Source organism: Rhagoletis pomonella, unplaced genomic scaffold, assembly GCF_013731165.1.
Source record: "Rhagoletis pomonella isolate Grant_MI unplaced genomic scaffold, Rhpom_1.0 Rhpom_scaffold_00007, whole genome shotgun sequence".
NCBI lineage: Eukaryota > Metazoa > Arthropoda > Insecta > Diptera > Tephritidae > Rhagoletis > Rhagoletis pomonella.
Window position 1 is genome coordinate 2,519,665 of NW_023458561.1, and position 22,399 is coordinate 2,542,063.

At 38.4% G+C, this 22,399-nt stretch overlaps 1 protein-coding gene across 1 annotated transcript in view; it reads right to left on the minus strand.

Moving 5' to 3' along the window:
- LOC118742247 (peptidylglycine alpha-hydroxylating monooxygenase) overlaps positions 1 to 22,399 on the minus strand; it is a 148,891-nt gene that overhangs the window by 84,689 nt on the left and 41,803 nt on the right. The gene's annotated exons all lie outside the window — the stretch shown is intronic.

The following is a 22,399-nucleotide window of genomic DNA, read 5'->3' on the forward strand; positions in this document are numbered from 1 at the left end:
AACTGTGCTTCGTTTGCATGGAGCACTATTATGGCTCAAAGTGCCATTATCCTGAAAATAGGTGCATAAACATAAACATCACTTTCTGCTACATGAAGACTATAAACCAAAAGAGGTCGGAAAAGTGACCACAATGGTATCAAGGGAAAACTCACCAGCAGTGCTTTTAGCCACAGCTCAAATACGACTCAAATCAGCTAATGGCGCGCATATTTTACTACGAGCTCTTGTCGATCAAGGGTCACAAAAAACCACGATTTCCGAAGAGGCTAGCCAGTTACTTAATCTACCTCGAATGAAATCGAAAACCGAAATATACGGTCTTGGAGGTACCAAGGTTGGCGGTTCTAAGAATAAAATAAAAATAGAGATACAGCCAAGATTTAGCAGCGACTACTTAGTGACAGCAGAAGCCTTAGTTCTGCCGGCGCTAACAAGTGTTCAACCAGAAAAGACATTTAAGCCAGATATAGAAGAATGGGTCTTGCCAGAAATTAGTGCATCGTGCACCAAAGGTGTCAGAGTAGCTGACACGGTGAAAATGTATAAAGATGCCATGAAAGAATTCGTTTGTCCCCCGGCAGGTCCACATTTTGGCAAAATGTTGGACAAAGTAGTAATGGTCGCTGCCGATAAAACGTTGACAGAACATGAAAACACATGTTTGAAGCAGCAGTACGCAGAAAGCAGTTATCACATCAAACTAATGCAGGAAGTAGATATTTGCCTCCAGAGCTTGTATGAAGATGCAACAGAAGATAATGCAGGAGAAGATTGTGGCGATGAAAGCGAAATCGATAATGATGAAGAAGGCGAGGAAGTCCATGAGGTCGATGCAAATTCTAATGAAATCACTGACCCTGTACTTAACGGTGGATGTAATATACGAGCACACAACACTCAATCTACTGGACCAAATGTACTGAATAAGTCTCCAGACAAGGAAGTTCAAAATCGAGGAAACGTTGAGCAGCATTCAGTAAAATCTACATCCAAAACAGCAGCAAATTTAAATAAATCAGAGACCAGCAAACCTGATACAAAGTCTAGTATCAAACATTCTGGTACCAGTACAACGCGTACTCATCGCGGAGGTAGCGGTAATGATGAGATACAAAATATCGATCACACAACAGGTAATAACACCATTGATACAGTTAAATGGCAAACTCCTAGGCCCCCGGCAAGCCCACCTTTTGGTAAAATGTGGGATAAACATCATAAACGGCCAAAAATGCAAGGCGAGTTTCCTGAGATTTTAAATAAATATTTTGAAGGTGAAAATAAATATTAATATGAAAAAACATTAACACTTTTTAGCCCTTGGCAGTATGTTCAAATATCTTTGAACATGGATACATATCTGCCTGAGTAATAACATTAAATATAACTTTTATATTATATACTTTAAAAAAAATATGTATACAGTACATAAATAATCACTTTTTTGCACTCGGCAATATGTTCAAATATCTTTGAAAATGTATGCATACATACCCAGCCAGCAGAAGAATGTACTTTTTGCCGAGGGTGCAGTTTTCGTACATTTTTCGTTTCCGGAAATGTACAGAAAACGATTTTCATATTTGTTAATTTTTCGTATCCGAAAAATGTCATCATCTTGTTTCAAAACAATAGTTTTAAAATATTTGTTCAAACTGAGCATTTGAAAACATGTATACATATTCGCCAGTAGCTGAGTGTGCAGAGAAGTGTGCTACTATTTGTTAGCTTTCAGGAGGTCCCAGGTTCGAATTCCGTCAGAAGCAACACATTAAAATTAGTTATTCAAACTGATATAATAGCTGAATCTTAAATTTGTTTTTTGTTTGGTTTCCTGTAACTATGAAAAAGTTTCTGCGAAGTTCATAAAAAATCGTTTTCAACGAAAAATTGTATCAGACAAATTTCAGGAAAACAGCCGAAAGCGCATCCGTTTTACACCCGTTTTCGATAGTTTTTCGCACATACGTTTTGGATGAACACTTTAGTGGGAGAATTGATCTGAAAAACGTCCGAAAACGGATGAAACATCAGGTTTTTATACGAAATTGTTTCCATTTTCGGACACGTTTCCGGATATTTTGCTGGCTGGGTACATACATCTGCCAGAGTAATAAAACTGAACATAAAAAAATATATACGTACAATAATACTTATTGACACACAGAAAATAGAGTCCACTTTAGAATAGAAGATAAGTAAAATACATAAACATAAGAAATGAATAATAACCCATAAATTGTAACACAGTTAACTGTCAATATTTTGTACACAACCGAAATAAGATATCAATGCGTTGATCTCTTTTAATCTAATGTTCGCGCATACAAATGCATACACCCATACATGCATTACGCGCGACCGGCGCGCACACCACGGCACGCTACGCCGCGGCCCCCCGGCTCCCCCTTCCCCGTCTCCCACCGTGCTGTAACGCAGGTAGATTTATTTTTTGTATACGTTGAAATAAAATTTTTATATATTTTAAACATCGAGGGCTTATATTCAATAATACCCTCTATTTGCACACTTTTCACTTGAGATTCTAATATAAAAATCCACCTAAGCTTTAACTGTCATCAGTGATATTAATTTTACCTTATATAACGACATGTAATAAGTCTCAGATGGTTTCTAAAACCACAAATTACTTTTTGTGCAAATTGCAGATAGAGGGTATTAATGAGTTCAAGCCCTCGATATTTCACATTTTTATATTTGTAAGATATTGGAAGCAGGGATGCCAACTTGGCTCAAACCGTGCCATGTGTCCCTATTTTACTTCAAATGGCACTTAATTTTTCAATTTGGCACAAAGTGCCAAAATGGCACTTTTGTAAAAAAAAATAACATTTCAATACATTTTTGTGAAATCCTTTGCGTGCACTTCTTTTTCTCAACTAAAATTTTCTAATTTATAAAGGCTATTCAACTGGTTTATCTTATTTTATCACTGCACTTTTGTTTGGAAAATGTAGCTTTATTTTATTGCTAAACGTTAATGATTAAAAAGTATGACACCTTTTTTGGCACTTTTATTTTTCTATTTGGCACATTTTGGGACTTTTTTATCCTCAATATGGCACCTCATAACTAAGCATAGTTGGCAGCCCTGATTGGAAGATTTCTGCTGTGTTTTGGGGCAACAACTTGTCTGCAGTAAAAAAGCGTATAATTTGTGTTTCAAAAGTGTGTGAAAACCAATCAATTAACTTATATGATCTCGGTTCCGATATTAAATAATCAATAATTGTTTATACCCGCATTTTGGCACATTGGCTCGTTGAATATGCCATCTAATAAATAGTGTCGTCATTCTCCTTAGCTGCTTATAAATGATGTCGTCACAAATTTCTGGCGGAGACATGAATACAATGTAAGAAAATTCTTTTTCTATAATTGTTTCCTTATAGAAAGGTTGGTTTCTTTTCCACCTTAGACATTCCGAATTCGTTCAAAATATGCTAATTTAAAACAGAATTATTTCAGTGTTCCTCCAGGGTTTTGGACATGGACTGTTTCTTCAATTTAATAGTGTTCGCTTTATTTTTGTGGAAACGAAACATGTTTTGCAAGTTATGGATCATTTCTACACTCTTTCTTCAAATATTTCTCGTATTCCAGCTGTGCGCAGGCGTTTAGTTTTTCGCATCGTGTTTTTACATATTCGTAATTTAAATTTTTTTAATAAAATCAGTTGGTGGTAGTTCATGATTGTGTGTGGATTAATATCACAACACTGAGGATTTGGCAATAAACTTTGTCATTTATTAAAAAACAATACTTACGGGGCAATGTTTATTGTAAGAGCAACATTTTTTTCTATGAATCGACATACTTTAAGCATTCTTGACGCTATTTCCATTTGAATGAGGAAATAGCGTCAATGACTTTATTTCCAAATTTTTGTTGACTTTATTTCGCTTTTGAAAAGGTAATAATGTCAATTGACTTTATTTCGAACCAGGGTGGGAAATAAAGTCAATTGACCTTATTACCTGTCACCGTAATTGTACAGGCACAATATATAAAGCCCTATCAATTGTATAGGCAATACATACGTATATGTACGTATGTTATGTATGTACATACTTATGTATACAACTTTAAAAAATATTGTACTAAAGAATCTATGCTTATGTTTATAAATAATTTTTTTTTTTTTTGCGTTCTCTGGTTGCACCACGCTCGCCGCGAGTCCTCGCGGCATGAAGGCAAAAGCACCCGTGGCAGGAGCGAAAAAAATTAATCACCCTCATTGCGAGAGTCGTGTCGAATGCAAGTCGTTTTTCGAGAGTCGAATCGTATCGAAAATTTCACGTCATTGCCTAAAATTTCCACTCGACTAGTGTATTAAAACGGAAAAACTTGGCAGCACTGTATAGTTTTCGACAAATTTCGTCGTTTACTTTTTTCAGCACGACAGTAAACAATTCCAATGTTGTCGAGTCGTACAATTTAGCCTAATTTACGACTTACGCAATGAGGCTGATTAACTAGCGACTCCGTGCAAGTTCGCGTCTTTTTTTCTTCTTTTTTTAAATAATGTATTATAGAATAAGGATTGATATTCAATGTAAACCATTAAAAAATCTGATCGAGAAGTAATAAATATTTCCATTTGTTTATAAATTTGCTAAAAAAAAATTAAAGATTGTATACAAAATAATGATTATATGATTATTTGAAAAATTAAAACAATCAGACTAGCGTGTCTAATTAACTATTATCTTGGAAAAAATTAGAAGGATACATAAATATATATATATATATATATATATATATATATATAATTCTGTGGATAATAAATAATTACTGAATTCATCAAAAAAGTTAATAACAATAACTCTTGTAAAAAATCGAATTTTGCAAAATTGTTCAAATTATATTTTTTTATGGTCGTAAACCGTTGTTCGAAAAAAACTTGACCATCCAATTTTGGCCCACTTGAGAGATTTTCTCTCATATGTGATTTTTCTTGGTATGCTTTACTTTTTTCGTTCTAGCCACAATGAGTTTGAAGGCTTTTATTTTATGTAGTATCTATTTATCTTGTTTATAAGTTTTGTTGAGTTGTGTTTAATATTCTTAGAATTTTATGAAAAGGAAAAAAATTAAATAAATCTTATTGTTTTTGTAATATGAGTGAAGTGTACATATCGAGCCCTAACCGCCAAAATAACGTAAGCGGCATATTTTTTTTAATTTTCATTTTGATGCAGAAATATTCCTAAAGCATCTAGATGGCTTTTTGTATCAAAACGAAAATTTTGAAAAAAATGTCGCTTACTTATTTTGGCAGTTAGGGCTCGATATGTCTGTGCATATGTATATCCGAAGATACCAAGCACTTCAGGCAATCGGCGATCCATTAACCTAAAATGTTTACGAAAGTTTGTTGAATTTTCTTAAATATTGAACAAAGTTTAAAATTTGAATTTGTTTGAGCTCCGTTAAAGAAAGAACAATAGGCGCGTTCATAACACGTAGCAGTTTAGCTCAACTGCTACGAAACTGCTGGCAACTGTTGGGCCCAACAATTACGTCTTAGAAACGGCTTGATGAAAATACGGGAAACCATAGGTTCGATCCAACACCTACAGGATCACCACGGTTTTTGCCCCAATCACCAACGCCTATTTAAGCCGGTGTTAATCCACAAACAGGATCAAAGAAAAGTCGCGGTCCTGTGGGTAACACATGTACGAGTGTTAAGTGAAAAACAGTTGAAAGTTTAGTAAAAGCAAAAATAAGCAAAAGTGTTTGTGTTTTCCTTCTTTATAACAAGAAGCGCTAAATATACCGCCACGAGCGGTCCAGCAGTGGTAACAGGTCTCCACCGACCAGGAAGAAGCCCGTTGAAAGGTAAGAAACTGCCACGAATTTAGTATAGGTGTACATAGTAGTAGTAAGAATAAATAGCTAAGTTAATAGAATTTAAGTGGTAAAAATAATCTGAATTTAAGTAGATTTAGTGGTAGTAAATAGTATGCTTAGTGAATAAAGATTGTGTATATATATTTCAGAAAAAAAGGAATGTACGTTATCATTGTTTATAGGTGAAGCAAGAGTAAGGCGAGATGGCGTGCTGAGTTTTCTGCCGTTTGGTGTTGGTGTTGCCCTCGTGGCGACTTGGCAGGCAAAAGGTAATGTTAGACGTAGGCTAACTGACGAAGTAAGGACTTAACTTGACTGATAGACTGGCGAACTAAGGTCAGGATTAGGGAACTCCACTTCTATGTTTTGGAGCCAAAGTGGGGTTCACGGCTGTTTGTTGTACAGACAGATGGGGTGGGACGGCTCCCTCCTGACAGGACTGGTTTTCTACCGCTTTACTTTTTGCCGCAGTGTTGTCTCTCGTTTCCATTTCCTCTATCCGGCATGAACCTTTTTTTTTTTGTTTATGGCTGTGGGCTGAAAGGAACGGCAAGAACCACGACAAGTGATGACGAGCTAAAGCCGGGCTACAACCATGCCGACCCGCCGTGACTTCCAGTCCAGTACAAGCAGTTACATAACAATGGCGCCCAACGTTTAGGTCTATTTTTTTGTCTATTTTCTCACACCTTTAGTTCAAGACCTAAGGTAAATGCGCTAGCTGGAAAACATGGGGGCGGTACGGGTTCTACTCCGAAAGTGCCTTAGCGGATCACAACATCCTGCAAAAGAGATTTTTTTTGAGGAACTGTACAACATTTTTATTTAATTGAATTTGAATGTATTTTTGGTTATGGAAGTTGGCCAGCGCTACCATCATGTGGATCCTGCATCTAACCGATGTGAGGTGCTTGGACGTTTTCCATGTTGGGGAGTGGGGTAAATTAGTTAGAAAGTTTTGGATTCGCCTCCGGCAATTTAGATTCAGGTCTGACTGTTGTGGTGGCGATCCAAATCATAGATGGGTATTAGAGACTTTGGACAGCAACCGACATTCATACATGACAGGTCAACAACGCTCACATAAACCGCCAAACGAGGTCAACACCGTACAACACCAACGATTACATTATTTGATGAGATACATACATACATAGGTAAACACAAAAAAAATGAGCATTTAATTTTGGCATTCTTTTATTGGAAATTGAAGAATTCTTATAGGCTATACACATCCAAAATCCACATAAATCATATACCTATAAACCATATCAAAGATATTTATTTATATATTTTTGTTCTCTCCCTTTACACCTTTCATTTCCTTTTCGAATTTTCTTATATTATGTACGATCCTTGAAGTTTCATTGATTTTTTTTTATTGCCCTGCCCCTTCGGTAGTATTACGAATTATAGTTTTTGCATGAATATTTCACTTTCATTTATACATACATATATGCTTTATTTTTGAATTATTGTTATCATATACATTTTTATAACATTTTTAAATAATATTATCATTTTATATATATACACCTTTTATGCATTTTATTATAAATATACCTGCACATAAGGGTGAGAAGCCAAAAAGTAATTGAATTGTTTTTAATGCTACGCAAACAAATTTACGCGCGATAGAATTTACTTTTTTTATATCCTGTTTTTTTCTCGGGTTTGGTATTTTTTTTATTCTGTGCGTGGAAGGTGCATGGAGGCGTCTAGAAACACAGCAGAGCTACCAAGGGCTGGACTAGGTATCCTTACGCACAATAGACCAGTAAAGCGTAGTTTAGCAAGGGCACTAGAGAACCAGGTGGTAGGTTCTTTGTTCACGCAGATAGATACGGGAATCGAACGGCCAGTGGACTTCGTACCCACTGATTATCTGAACCGCTGTACTGCCAGAGTATTTGGTAGGTCCTATATTCAAGCGAATACTACGGACAGCTCGCTAAGCTTTTCAAGGAAGCTGGATAGGGTTCTCGAAATGTCGGAGCCTGAGTTAGTGGAAGAAGGAGCAGTTGGAGAGGCGCCAAGACAAGAAGATGTTGGATCAATGGCCAGAAATCTACAGCCAGCCTCCAACCGCATGGACCAACTGGAGCAAATGATGGCACAGCAAAATGCTGTCATGGCTGATTGTATGTCCGAAGTTAGGAAGATGAGGTCCGACGTATAACATTTAAGCAATCGTGTTGGCGACGTAGAAGCCTCAATGCAAGCTCCAACGGCACCCCCTCAACCGGCATCTTCTTCCACACCAGGCAATCGCAATAGTCAGGAAGACCGAAGAAACCGCGACATTATTGAAGGACAGCGGACGGAGAGACAAGACAGACACACAGAAAGAAAGAAGGTGGACTTGGACAAGTGGCATCTAAAATTTGATGGTTCCACAAAAGGCATGACAGTCGAAAGCTTCGTGTTCCGTTTAGAGAGGATGCGAATACAACATCAACTCCCCTATGAACAGCTCTTTACAGACTTTCACTGCTTGGTGACTGGCCAGGCCCTAAAGTGGTACTGGCAGGTTTTAGAAGACCACGCGGACGACGACGAATTCGACTATTTTGGACTGAAGACAGAACTCCTCGCGCAATATAAATCCGCGGAATCTGACTACGAAGTCATTCGGGACATTATGGAGCGGAAACAGCTTCCCCAAGAGACTTTTGAGGACTTTTACTCGGACGTTCACGACCTGACATTTAGACTGAAGCGAAAAATACCAGAGGACGAACTCGAAAAATTATAAAGGGGAACCTCAAACCCTACTTAGCCAACCTCACGTTTCCTTCGAAGCTCACGACTTTGGCGGAGTTGAAACAGGAATGTAAGCGTGCGGAGAAGTTGATCAAAGAGAATAGGTCAAGAGTTAAGGCAATAAGCGAATTACACTCCAATAGTACAGACTGGTCGGAAGATTGGAGTCAAAAGGGCGAAATCGAAGTATCTGCGCTGAACAAGGAAAGTAGAAACCACTTGGTTCCTCAAAAACATATGTCCAATAACGTCCCACACCGCGAAGTGATCAACCTAAAGCTCCACCCTTTAATCCTAATCCTGTTGTGAGTAATACGTCTAATGTTTCCAGTGCACCCCTCCAATCCTTTTGCGCATCTCCCTTCCACGTCATGCTGTGCTTGGCTTGCGGAATGCCGGTGGATTTTTATATTAAAAACCCCGCAGAAGCAGCAAAAGACAACAAGTGTAAGTCGTCCTTCCATTTAATGAAATGTTTTGGCTGCGGCGGGGATTCCTCCGTCGGCGTTTTAAAACCGGAGGCGGGAAACAAGGACGTCCGGGGTCTCTGTCCAGAATCGAAATCCGGAAGTGTAGATACGAAATTGAAATCCAAAGTAGAAATCAAAATCCTTAAACGTGAAAATAATCAAAAAGAGAATGAAGCGAAGAATAGTGAATTTAAAGGTGTCGAAGAAAGTCTACATAGGCGAAAGACTAAATATGAAGAAGCAAGAAGGCGTATTTTTATGGAAGCTTTAACTAAGAAAAAACGAGATAGAAATTATAAAAAGATACAAAAGATGAGCGAAAAACAACGTAACATGAAAAGAATACAAAAGAAGATAGTAGCAAACATAGTTACCGTGAAAGGCGACAATCGTTTTTTTGCACAAATCAGTATCAATGGGCATGAAGTGTTAGCATTGTTGGACTCGGGGGCATGCGCAAGTTGCTTAGGAAAAGGCGCTATGAAAATTCTAGAAGGTAGAGAAAGTGAGATAACGCGTATCTCCGGCCAAAACATTCGCACAGCGAACGGCGAGGAAACCCCTGTAGATGGGGTAATATCACTCCTAATCACATGGGATGGTAAAATAAGAAAACTGGAGTTTTTAATAGTGCCAGAGTTGAGCAAAGAAGTGTATCTGGGGGTAGATTTTTGGCATGTCTTCAAAATTGATGCTGTAACTAGAGGCGCGAATAAAAGTAGTTGCGCCAAGACCGTCTCAGAGCTTCTGAGATTCTGGAAAAGACCAAGGCATTGTTTCCCTCTTTCTCAGTGCTAGGGTTAGGCCGTACCTATGTTGAAGAACACGTAATCGAAGTAGCCAATGAAAATGTGCCCGTGAAACAGAGGCATTATCCGATCTCACCAGCAATTCAAAAATTGGTATACGCGGAGTTGAATAGGATGCTAGGTATGGGGGTCATTGAGGAGAGTAACAGCAGCTGGAGCTCTCCTGTCTCACTAGTTATCAAAGGCACGAAAAATATGCTTTGCCTAGACGCTAGAAAGGTAAATGAACGTACCATTAAAGACGCCTACACTCTGCCACACATTGATCGCATTCTTGGTTACAAAACACGCGTTTTATATCTGCCATTGACTTAAAAGATGCATTCTGGGAATAACCCCTTGAGAAAAAGTCGAGGGAGAAGACCGCATTCACTGTACCGGGTAGACCCTTGTACCAATTCACGGTAATGCCATTTGGGCTCTGCAACGCCGCGCATCGCATGTGTCGTCTAATGGACAAAGTCATACCGGCTGCTCTTCGTGATTGTGTATTTATATACCTAGATGACCTCTTAGTTTGTTCCGTCGATTTTGAACCGCATGTGTCTTTATTGGAAAAGGTCGCTCGGTGTTTACGCGACGCCAAACTAACCATAAACGTCGAAAAGAGCAAATTCTGCTACAGAGAGGTACGCTACTTGGGATACGTAGTGGGTGACGGCTGTATTCGCACAGATTCCAGCAAGGTAGTAGCTATGAAGGAATTCCCCCAACCAAAAACCCCGAAGCAACTCAGGCGTTTCTTGGGCATGACAGGATGGTATCGGAGGTTCATCCATAATTATGGGACGATTGCAGCACCACTACACGACTGCTTAACCAAGGACAAGATAAAGAAATTCAATATGACAGACGAGGCAATAACAGCGTTTGAACTATTAAAACAGAGCCTTATATCAGCGCCTGTACTAGTACACCCGGACTTCCACAGACGATTCTACATACAATGTGACGCATCGACTGAAGGGGTTGGGGGCGTACTGTTTCAACTGGACGAGGACGGTAACGAACGACCGATAGCGTATATGTCCGCGAAACTCAACAAGGCCCAAAGGAATTATAGCGTAACGGAATTGGAATGCTATGCAGCTGTATTGGGCGTCAAGCGCTTCCGTCCCTACGTGGAAGGGTTACCCTTCACCATCATTACAGATCACGCCAGTCTTAAGTGGCTGATGCAGCAAAAAGATTTGAGTGGGCGACTAGCACGATGGAGTCTCAAGCTGCAAGCATTCCATTTCGATATCCAACACCGCAAGGGCACCCAAAATGTGGAACTGCAAGAATACCATACCTGGAAATTTTGGGTGCCGTCTGGGTTGCGTATAGCACAGCTCACCCTCAGCAGGTCATGGGGGAATCCACAAAACACTGTGCAGAATTCGTGAAAAGTATGATTGGCCAGGGATGATCGCTGATTTACAAAAAGCGACAAAGAGTTGCGAAATATGTAAAGGTAGCAAATCTCAGAACGTTTTCCGAAAGCCGCCGATGGGCAACCAGCAAATCACCGAGCGCCCTTTCCAACGTCTATACGTCGACTTTATTTCTCGAGCGCGATGTGTTCCACGTTTTTGTAGTACCTGAGTTCATACATTCGGACAATGGCAAGCAGTTTGTGGCACAGGCCTTTCGCACATTTCTAGAAAAATATGGTGTCAGGCACATACGGACGGCGTTCTACTCTCCACAAACAAACGCAGCTGAAAGGGTTAACCGCTCAGTGCTTCAAATTATTAGGTCCTACATCGGGGAAAACGAAAAGAACTGGGACCAACACACAACACACACGCGGTTTTCGGAATCCCGATGGTACAGCACGGCGCCGCGAACAATGTCCTGCGCAAGTTAGGCTCTGTCAAGGACTCAGACTGTACCGTGGACGTGGGAGTGGACAAGCAACAAATTATAAGAAACAAAATAACGGAAGAGCTTAAACGAGCACATACGGTAGGAGAGAAAACGTACAACTTGAGAACAAAAGAGGTAAATTTCGCAGTGGGACAAATGGTATATCGCCGCAATTTCAAGCAGAGTTCACGTGTTGATAATTATAATGCCAGGCTCGCACCAAGACACATCCAGTGCGTAGTCCTACGTACAATAGGAAATTCATTATATGAATTGAGGGACTCGTCTGGAAATAAATTAGGCATATACCATGCAAAAGATATTTTCGTTAGGTAACTTCATGTTTCCAGTGTGTAAGTCCGGGTGTACAACTTCGTGTATACAGCTTAGTGTTTGCTCAATGAGTTTTTTTTGTTATGTACTTATTTCCCAGTGTTAGACTAAGGATAAAGCGTATTTGGGTTAAGCCGGCGATTGGTCGTGGGTCGAGGCCACACATTGGGCACGAGGAACAATAAGGGGAATCAATCAAAACAATAAAAGACGGGATACAGGCGCATGCGAGCCTGTAACCCCAGCCTGTGGCACATGCAACCAAAACACCTTAGCAACATCCAAAAAATCACCAAGCTACTTATTAGCAACATTCATAATGTTGCTATACCTTAGCAACAATCAATATGCTGCGTTACTAAGAACCGCAGTAAACAGACAAACTGTAAAGCATGTTCGATCTACCCCTGCACGTAGAGGTAGTTTTAAGGTTCGTTTGACCAAAATACGGGAATCCATAGGTTCGATCCAACACTTAGAGGATCACGACGGTTTCTGCCCCAATCACCAACGCCTATTTAAGCCGGTGTTAATCCACAAACAGGATCAAAGAAAAGTCGCGGTCCTGTGGGTAACACATGTACGAGTGTTAAGTGAAAAACAGTTGAAAGTTTAGTAAAAGCAAAAATAAGCAAAAGTGTTTGTGTTTTCCTTCTTTATAACAAGAAGCACTAAATATAGCGCCACGAGCGGTCCAGCAGTGGTAACAGGTCTCCACCGACCAGGAAGAAGCCCGTTGAAAGGTAAGAAACTGCCACGAATTTAGTATAGGTGTACATAGTAGTAGTAAGAATAAATAGCTAAGTTAATAGACTTTAAGTGGTAAAAATAATCTGAATTTAAGTAGATTTAGTGGTAGTAAATAGTATGCTTAGTGAATAAAGATTGTGTATATATATTTCAGAAAAAAAGGAATGCACGTTATCATTGGTTATAGGTGAAGCAAGAGTTAGGCGAGATGGCGTGCTGAGTTTTCTGCCGTTTGGTGTTGGTGTTGCCGTCGTGGCGACTTGGCAGGCAAAAGGGGATGTTAGACCTAGGCTAACTGACGAACTAAGGACTTAACTGGACTGATAGACTGGCGAACTAAGGTCAGGATTAGGGAACTCCACTTCTATGTTTTGGAGCCAAAGTGGGGTTCACGGCTGTTTGTTGTACAGACAGATGGGGTGGGACGGCTCCCTCCTGACAGGACTGGTTTTCTACAACTTTCCTTTTTGCCGCAGTGTTGTCTCTCGTTTGCATTTCCTCTATCCGGCATGAATCTTTTTTTTGTTTATGGCTGTGGGCTGAAAGGAACGGCAAGAGCCATAGAATAAAATAGAAATAAAATTCAACGCTGAGCTGCCGCCGTGTTGAAAAAATCGTTCAATGTTACAATGAATAAAACAGTGTGAAATTATATAGCAAACATCTTAAAAATATATATTTAGCAAAGTAGTATTATTATAAAATATTCTAGTTATTTCATCACATCAGTAATATAACATATAATAAATTTGTTTGCAGCTGCCACCTTACGAAGCGGCGTTAAATTTAATATAAGCAGCGTAAGTCTTTTCGATCAGCTGTTTAGGCTAAGCCCAACACGTTGAGTTCAGGTAGCGTAAACATTTTCCGCTGGAAAAAATGGCGGAACTACTCAACTGTGCGTTTCTAAGACAAATAGCTTGGACAACAGCTACGTCTTATAAACGCGCCCAATATTTTTATAAAAAATAACCAAAATTAAATTACAAAAAAAAAAATAATATGTTAAAACTTGTCAAAATATGATTTTGCTATAATTATTTTGGACCACTGTATGCAAACAAGTGACAGAAAATATATCAAAAATTCAACGCTTGAGGGAAAGCTTTCGACTCACACATAGAGTGAAGTCCCCCGCTGAATGCCGCAGCTTTTTGAACGAGAACATACGTATTTACGTAGAATTCTATTCATGTCGGGTACACCGGAAAATTTATGGTAATTGAAAAACTGACGAACTGGCAGGGACCTTCCAAAACCTTCCAGGAAAGGACACGGTGGATATACTTAGCAATAGCCACTTTCAAGCAGTTTGTTAAAGAGCTCATCATTCCAGGAACAACTTTCGCCTTGCGAAACTTTCAGGATCACCTGGTATTTCTATAAAAGGAAACGCTTACGGTTCACTTACTAATGTGGAATCAGAACCAATATTGACGTATTTGACATGTAAGACCGAAATGAAAAAGTTACCACATTCAGAAATAAATTACTAAATTACCAAACTTGATAAATAAAGAAAAAAAATACCAATTTTGGTTAAAAATTACCAAAGCGGAAACGCTGAGTATGTGTCTTCCTTGATATCGAGGGGGCTTTCTTACCTGGGGCAATAATAAGATCCTTTACTAAGCTCGGAGTCGAAAGCTACTTAGTAAGGCTCATCTCACGTATGCTGTACGACAGAACCGTCACAGCGGAATGGGGCAACGCCTCTGGGGAGCGTAAAGTGAGCAGAGGGACACCGCAGGGAGGCGTTTTTTCACCCTTTCTCTGGATAGTCGTGATAAACGATGTTCTGGAGGAGTTGGAAAGGAGAGGATGCCGGGATATTGACTACGCGGATGACGTGACACTCTGTACGAACTTATGCAAGGCTACCTAAACGTGGTCTCAAATTGGTCCGCTAGCTGCGGACTTGGTGTCAATCCTGGAAAGACGGAGCTGGTTTTTTTTTGGCAGGAGGTAGAAAATGCCTCATGCCCAGCTCCCCTCAATAGGGGGTGTTTCACTTGTTTTCTCTGACAGGGTCAAGTTCTTGCGCGTGATCCTGGACGGGAAGTTGTCATGGGAACCAAATATTGAGGAACGAGTAAAGAAAGCATCGGTGGCTCTCTACTGCTGCAATAACGCCATGCGGAAGAGATGGGGCCTCTCTCCAAAAGTTATGCACTGGCTATGTGAAACCATTATTAAGCCAATAATGTTATATGGGGTCATTGTCTGGTGGAGTTCACTGGAAAAAACCACCCTTGTTAGGAAGCTCGTTGGAATCAGCGGGGCAATCCGGAACACTTCTACTCTAGCGCTAAACGCTATGCTCAATGTCGCACCTGTCGACATTGCGGGCAAAGTAGCGGCGATTCGCTGAGCGATTAGGCTCAAAAGCTCTGGGTTCTCTTTCAACCCAGCGCATGGGAACTCGACGATTCTCGAAAGTTTCAACTTCATGCCGGAAGAAATTGACCGGAGTCACCCGAGGCTGGCCCCAAAAGGATCCTTCTCCACGCACATCCCTCTAAGGGACGAATGGGAGAAGGGTAGTCTCTGAAGAAGAGGTCCAATAAACGTCTTCACGGACGGATCGAAGCAGGAAGGGAGAGTTGGAGGAGGTGTCTACTAGGGATGTTAATTTTTCGGCTTTTTCCGATCCCGGGATTTTCGGGATGCCATTGTAACAATCCCGGGATCCCGGGATTTAGATATTCATTATTTTCAACAACTTGAATCGAAAAAATTGCTTCTATATTGTTTGAGAAGCTCTTCTACCATGAAATAAATAATAAATAAATGGGTTTGAAACCTACTTTTTTATTTAAAGTTGCGTTTTTATTTTTTATCTCTGACCGCAGAATTTATTTTGAAGGACTTTGTAATTTCAAAGATATGATTAATTCCAAAAATTATTAAAATTCAATGCAATGTACAATCAAAATATGGGTAACAAATGCAATAGGAAATTTCTTTAGAATTTAAAGAATTAAAATTTCTTGGATTCAAAAGGACGAATAGGTAATTTTTAAGCTAACAAAGTTAAAACAACGAATCGTGGATGTTATCGAGTAAACAAAAACAAAAACAAATTTTGTGAAACTTCAAGGATAAAATTTTAAAATGACATTTTAAATATTTACGAGCCCTTCTGCACTAGAAACCTGAATCTTCTGCACATTTCTCCGATTTTTTAAAATCATTTTTGGATTACTGACGTGATATCACTCGAAATTGCAGGGCTGATGAACTGGCTTGGCAGGGAACCCTCGAAGCCATCACCTCGGACAGGGAGGGCATGAGAGTTCCGTTGGCAACCTGCGGTCTGCTCCTGGACAGATGGGCTTACAGTCGGCTCAGCGACCGCTGGGAAAAAACCCGGACTTGCAAAGTTGCAGGGTCCTTCTGGCCAGTGATGAACCGCGGGCGGTCAAGGGAGATACAGCAGCTGGCGAAGCGCCAGCTCTCGATTCTTGCAGGTGTACTGACCGGACATTGTCCTATGGGAACACACGCGGTGCGACTCAAGATCGTCATGGATCCCTACCGCCGCAATTATCTGGCAGACGAGGTGGAATCATCTCAGCACTTCCTACTCAACTGTCCGGCATTCGCTAGTTTAAGGTATAAGCACTTCGGTGCGCATCTCATCAACACTCCCGAGGGGCTCTCTCCGGGGTGGACATCAGCTGTTTACGGAACTATGTTGTGAGCCCCCAGGGCCTCTCGAAATTTTTACACAGTTACCGTTCAAATGAATTTGTGAAATGTGGTATCACAATGGACAATTAATTGTCTAAGTGAGTCCCCTTCGCGGGTGTGCCACCATAACCTAACCGAACCTAACCTACAGAACAACTTAACTATGAAGCGGCCTTAAACTCGCGCTGAAAAACTGGTCAGTAGTTTAAACTTGGTTTAAATTTAAAGTGAGTTTAACTAAACTTCGTTTAAACTGAGCTCAAACCAGCACATAGGGTGGTCCAAAAATGCTTTTGAAAAAGTAAAGCCGGAATTGTTATGCTCCCATCCCTTAGGATTGTTCTATACCGATAAAAATATACACCTTTTTTATCAAAAAATATTTAGAGGTTTGTCAAAGCGCTCAAAGTTTTCTATGTATTTTATATTAGAAAAAAACAAATTTCCGTAGAAATTTTTGGCCAATTTTCCTGGTAATTTCTTTATTTTATACGGGACGCCAAGTGTTCTGTACTCCTTTTCATGTCCTGTTTTGTACCGTATTCAGTATTCGGCATTTCGATGCCTTAACCGTCCATTAAATGGCATGTCTATGAACCAGTTTTAAGTGATGTTGGTATATGATCGTAATTTTCTCCATAAACAGTTATTAGTTTCTAATCTGAATGCCTGTGATTCGAATAGAGTAATACATACAGTGACCAAAATATAAATTAGGACTCGACATTTTAGCAACGTTTGGCTATTTTTATTTTGTTTATTTTATGTTTCTTATTTTTTGTGGAAAAAGCATATAAATCCAAATTTCCGACTTGGTGCAAAAAACTATAAAAATTAATTCTGCAAAGTTTCACCAAACTTTGAAACTGTTTGATCATAATCTTTAGAACAAAGAAAATAGAAATCCAAAAATTAACGGTAAATCCTAGCTACTTCAAAATTGCATTTTATTCTATTAAAATTTAAGCAACGTTTTGTAACAAATTTTATGGGGTAAAAATCTCGAGGAAAATGTCCTGTAAGTTTGAGGTGTTACTTTAAGGCTCCAATACAGTTAGGATCATTGAAGAAGGTTTTAAGATCTGTTATTTAGCTTGTCAATAGTCAAAAAGTATTGCATTACTTAACACCTCTGCTTTTTGCATTTCAGCGACGATGTTTGTTACGTCTTTTTGCACTTCAGGTGACGATACATACTTTATTCTTAATTACTGAAGTACCACCTTTCCTTGAAAAAAAAAATCTAGAAATCGGCTAACTTGGTCCTAAGTTATGCGGTAACATACATAAAAAACGGGGGGCCGCCGACTACTAATCTGAGGTCAGGTTAGAAAAACTCAAAATGGCGGAAATCATATATGGCAGCAAAAAAAATTAAAATCTATAAGATTCGCTTAAAATTTTACAACCAAGGGTTCTTAGGGCCTCTGTTTACGAATCGGAAATCAGATTTAAAAAAATCAAATTGAGGATCCATATGGATCTACCATTTATCATGAGAAAAGTTGAGATCGGACACGCGCAGCGGACGTATAAGTATCATGTTAGTAAGAATCTGATCTAAGAACCTGCTGTTACTTCTTCTTTCTTAGTGTTGGGTTCTCCGGTGGCACAAAAGTTGTAAAGCAAAACCTAATGTATGGTTAGTTTAGACGCCATGCTAAATTTTTCAAAAGACTTCACTATTTTCCAAGGGGGATCAATGCGATCATTTCAAGACCTTACTCATTGTAATCCGTCCTATAGAGTTTTGGCCATCTTACTGCACCGGTCGACGTGATGGGAAATGAATTTTGTGCCGCTTCCCTTACATCACTATGTTTAGCACGTTCCCGGTCGTGATCTACACGTCACACGAAAAACATGTTTGTACAAAAGTTCACCATGAAGAGAATTTCTTTCTCTACAACTTTGGCATTTGAATGTGATGCGCACGATACAAAAAAGTCACTTTTCGTCGCCCTATTAACTACCTGACAATTAAGTAGATTATGGCATTTCGTACTTCCATACCCAATATATAAAAAATTCTCCAAATTTTGTTATTATTTTTGTTTTTTACTAACATTTTGTTCTTAGCAAAAGGTATTTTACTTGTATTTTACTTGTACAATAATATTGGGTTATTTGGGCCGTATGCATTAAAACCGAGCAATTGCTTTTTCTTAAAATTTCATATCTTTCACTTAAATTTATTTGAACAAATTGAGTACAAGGTCTGAAATTTTAAGAAAGAGCATTTGCTTAGGTTTTATGCATACGTCCCATTGTGTCCAAACGCTTAACCCAAAGCAAAAAAAATTTAACACACACGTGTGGTCAAACAGATAAACGTTAGTTTAAAATAAAGATTTCAAATTTTCAGAAACAAATTTATGAATGAATTCGGTTTGAAATATGGACCTTTTTGTAAAAAATACTGTGTCAGCGTAGCCAGAGTTGGACTTATATTTTCTCTGTCAAAATGCTAATTTTACTCCACTTTTCATTGAATCCCCCCTCCGTCTCCGTTCCCCACCCCACCCCAAAAACCGCTGCATAAATAACCGAACATTTCCCCTTTTTTGAAGAAACAACGATATTGTCGAAATATACTAGAATTGGATAATACTCACTTCTCTGAAAGTCATGAGGCCCATGGGTCCCAAGTAAATTCCATTTCCAAGTTAATTATCAGACATGGACAAAGACAATATCGAAATGTGTAATTTCAGTGCCAGAATTATATCAGAAACAATCGAATCCGGCATAGAAAACTGTAACAGTTTTGGCTAGCTACATTGTGAAATAATCGGATGACATAATGACTCTAAAAAAATGTTGAATTGGGTCAAAAAAATTCGTGAAATCAGCACAAAAAATGTATGTCTTAATTTTTTGACGCAATGTAGAAAAAACGAGTCAGGTTGAAATTAACAATTATTCACCAAACTTAGATTTTTTTTCTGTTATTTTACCGAAGTTATTGTCAAGTGAAAAATTCGATAACTTTTTAAACAAAAACCTGTTAATTCTTTAAGCGATGAACCGATTTTAACGAAACTCTGGGATATTAGAGGGAATCAATCTTACTTTAGAGAATCGGTATTAAATTTTTGGAAAAATAATTTTTAATACAATTATTTATAAGCAATATATTTTTTTTCTGTTCTGCGCCTCATAAGTCTCACAAAAATGTCATTTAACAACAAAACTTGGAGGTATTCAAATCTGCAAAAAAAAAATCCGAGTCACGTTTACTTTACAAATTATAATCCAAATGTTGATATACGGCGTAAAATAATAAAAATTAAAATCAGCGCATGAATTTATCGTCAAATGAAATTTTTTTAATGGAAGTGCTCGTTTTGTATTGTAGAAGCCCTGGAAAACAAAATAAATCAAAATAACTGCATCCTTTTTCAAAAGAATACTCGTAGTAAGTTTTTTATTTAAAATTTTGTACAACGGATATCAATTCCGTAGTTAAAAAAATAGTTACAATATTTCATGGACAACGAAGGTTTCCGAATCAGAAGATTCTCTACATCAAGGCATATTTAATAAGGTAGAAGCGACAACTAGATCGAACTCTCTTGTAGCTAGTTATAATGTTAAAAAACTGTAAACAAACAAATTAACCCTATGAGGTGCGTGTGCTATGTTTGCAACAAATTAGCATCAATTGAAACTCATCATGGTGGAATTATACCAGGTGTAGTAATAAGAGCGAAATGAAAGATTTGACCCTATCTCATTTGAAAATTTGCCTTTAGAAATTTGCATAAGATAGCCGCATGTCAGGAAAATAAAGCGAGAAAGCTTTTTTATTACTTCACCTGCTTATAATATCACCATGGAAATGTATCAACATAAATACATACATATGTATGTACGTATACTAATTTTAAGGATTACTTCAATATTACCTTCAAAGAAGTTTAGCTGCATGCGCATCTTATAAGCACATATGCATATGGCCAGAAAGGAATACCTTATGGTATACCTGTTGCTCAATCAAGAAGGAACACCAGTTATATATAGTGAAAGTAATGTGATATTTATCTTTAACTTAAAACTACAAAATCAAATAATTGGAAAAAGTCACACGCCTGTTTCATCTCCTTGAAGCCGAAACCGAAAAGGGAAAAGAAAAAGAGGAAGAGTCTGCCGCTGTCAAATTAGATTGAGCAGGGTTGCATGTTTTGTGTTGTCGCGGCGTTGCCACAACCTCATAAAGGAAACCACGTCGTTAAATGCAATAAATGTTTTATGAAACTGTTTAAAACATTTTTTTATTTCTATTCGCCCAATGTCTTTGCGCGTTTAGTTTCTTATTTAAATTCTACTTCTAAAAAACCTCCCCACTTATAAAAAACGATTTAAAGTTTTCTTCTACATACGTATGTATCAGGGATGTTGCGAATGTGGAATTTTAGACATCCGCGGACGCGAATGCGGATGCGGATGTTTAAACGCTAACATCCGCAGATGCGGAAGCGAATGCGGATGTCAAGTATTTTTATACCCAAGCGCACTTGTGCACAAGGGTAATATAAATTTGTTCACATAACGGTTGTTTGTAACAGGCAAAACGAAACGAGATAGATATAGACAAATATATACATAAATGATCAGAATGAAAAGAGACATCGATTAAGCGGTGACTGTCTGTCCGTCCGTCCGTCTGTGCACACCATACCTCGAGTACAAATTGAGATATCTTAACGAAACTTGGTTCCTTTAGGCGTTGGACGGACGGTATTGAAAATGGGCAAAATCGGACGATAACCACGCCAACCTCCCATATAACGGTAGTTTTAAGAAATGCGAAAACTGCAATATTTTAGTAACTACTGAAGCTTATTCACTCAAAATTAATATTTACGATCATTTTTAGGCGAAAAATACGAATATTATAAATTTCTGGAAAATGGGCGTAGCTGCGCCCACTTATGATTACATGTGTATATCTTTGGAACCGCTCCACAAATTTCTCCCAAACTTGGCACATACACAAAACATACTAAAAGGCCTAAAATTTAGAAAATCGGATAATAACTACGCCCACATCCCATATAACGGTAATTTAGAGAAATACAAAAGCTTCTATAAATCAGTAAATACTGAAGCTAATTTATTCAAAATTGATTTTTGGAATAATTCTTTAGAAAAATAGGCTTATAATAAAAAGTTGGAAAATGGGCGTGACCCCGCCCACTTATAACCACATATGTGTATCTCGGTAACCTCTCTATCAATGTGTACCAAACTAGGTATGATTATTGTGGTTGCCACATAAGGCAAAACGTTGAAAGTTTTGAAATCAGACTAAAATTACGCCCACTTTTCTATAACGGTAAATTTCAGAAATGTTTGAAACTTTGATATTTCGAAATTTAAGGAAGCTAATTTTACCCAAAATTGATACTAACAACAATCCCTTGAAAAGAAGTACCATTATGGAATTTTGGAAAATGGGCGTGGTGCCGCCCACATATATGTATCTATATAAGTTTATCTCATTATATCTAACTGAACGTTCTATCGAAGATGTTTGAAACAGACTTAGACTGCTTACCATGTAGCGGTAGTGATCGGAATGGTGAAAAAACTATATTGAATACTTGCACCGGGTATTTAATGTTCGGCTCCGCCCTAACTTAGACTTTTTTACTTGTTAAGAAATAATTTAGGTGAGTAAATTAGGTGATTTAGTTAAATAAAAATGGAAAGGTTAGTTAGTAATTTTTAATAATGTTTTTTTTTTAGTATTTGAATTCAAAAATTGGAACATAGTATTCAATAAAAAGTTTTTAAAGGGTCGTAAATCAAACCTTCGCCACTAAATAACTACTCGCTCGAGGCGAC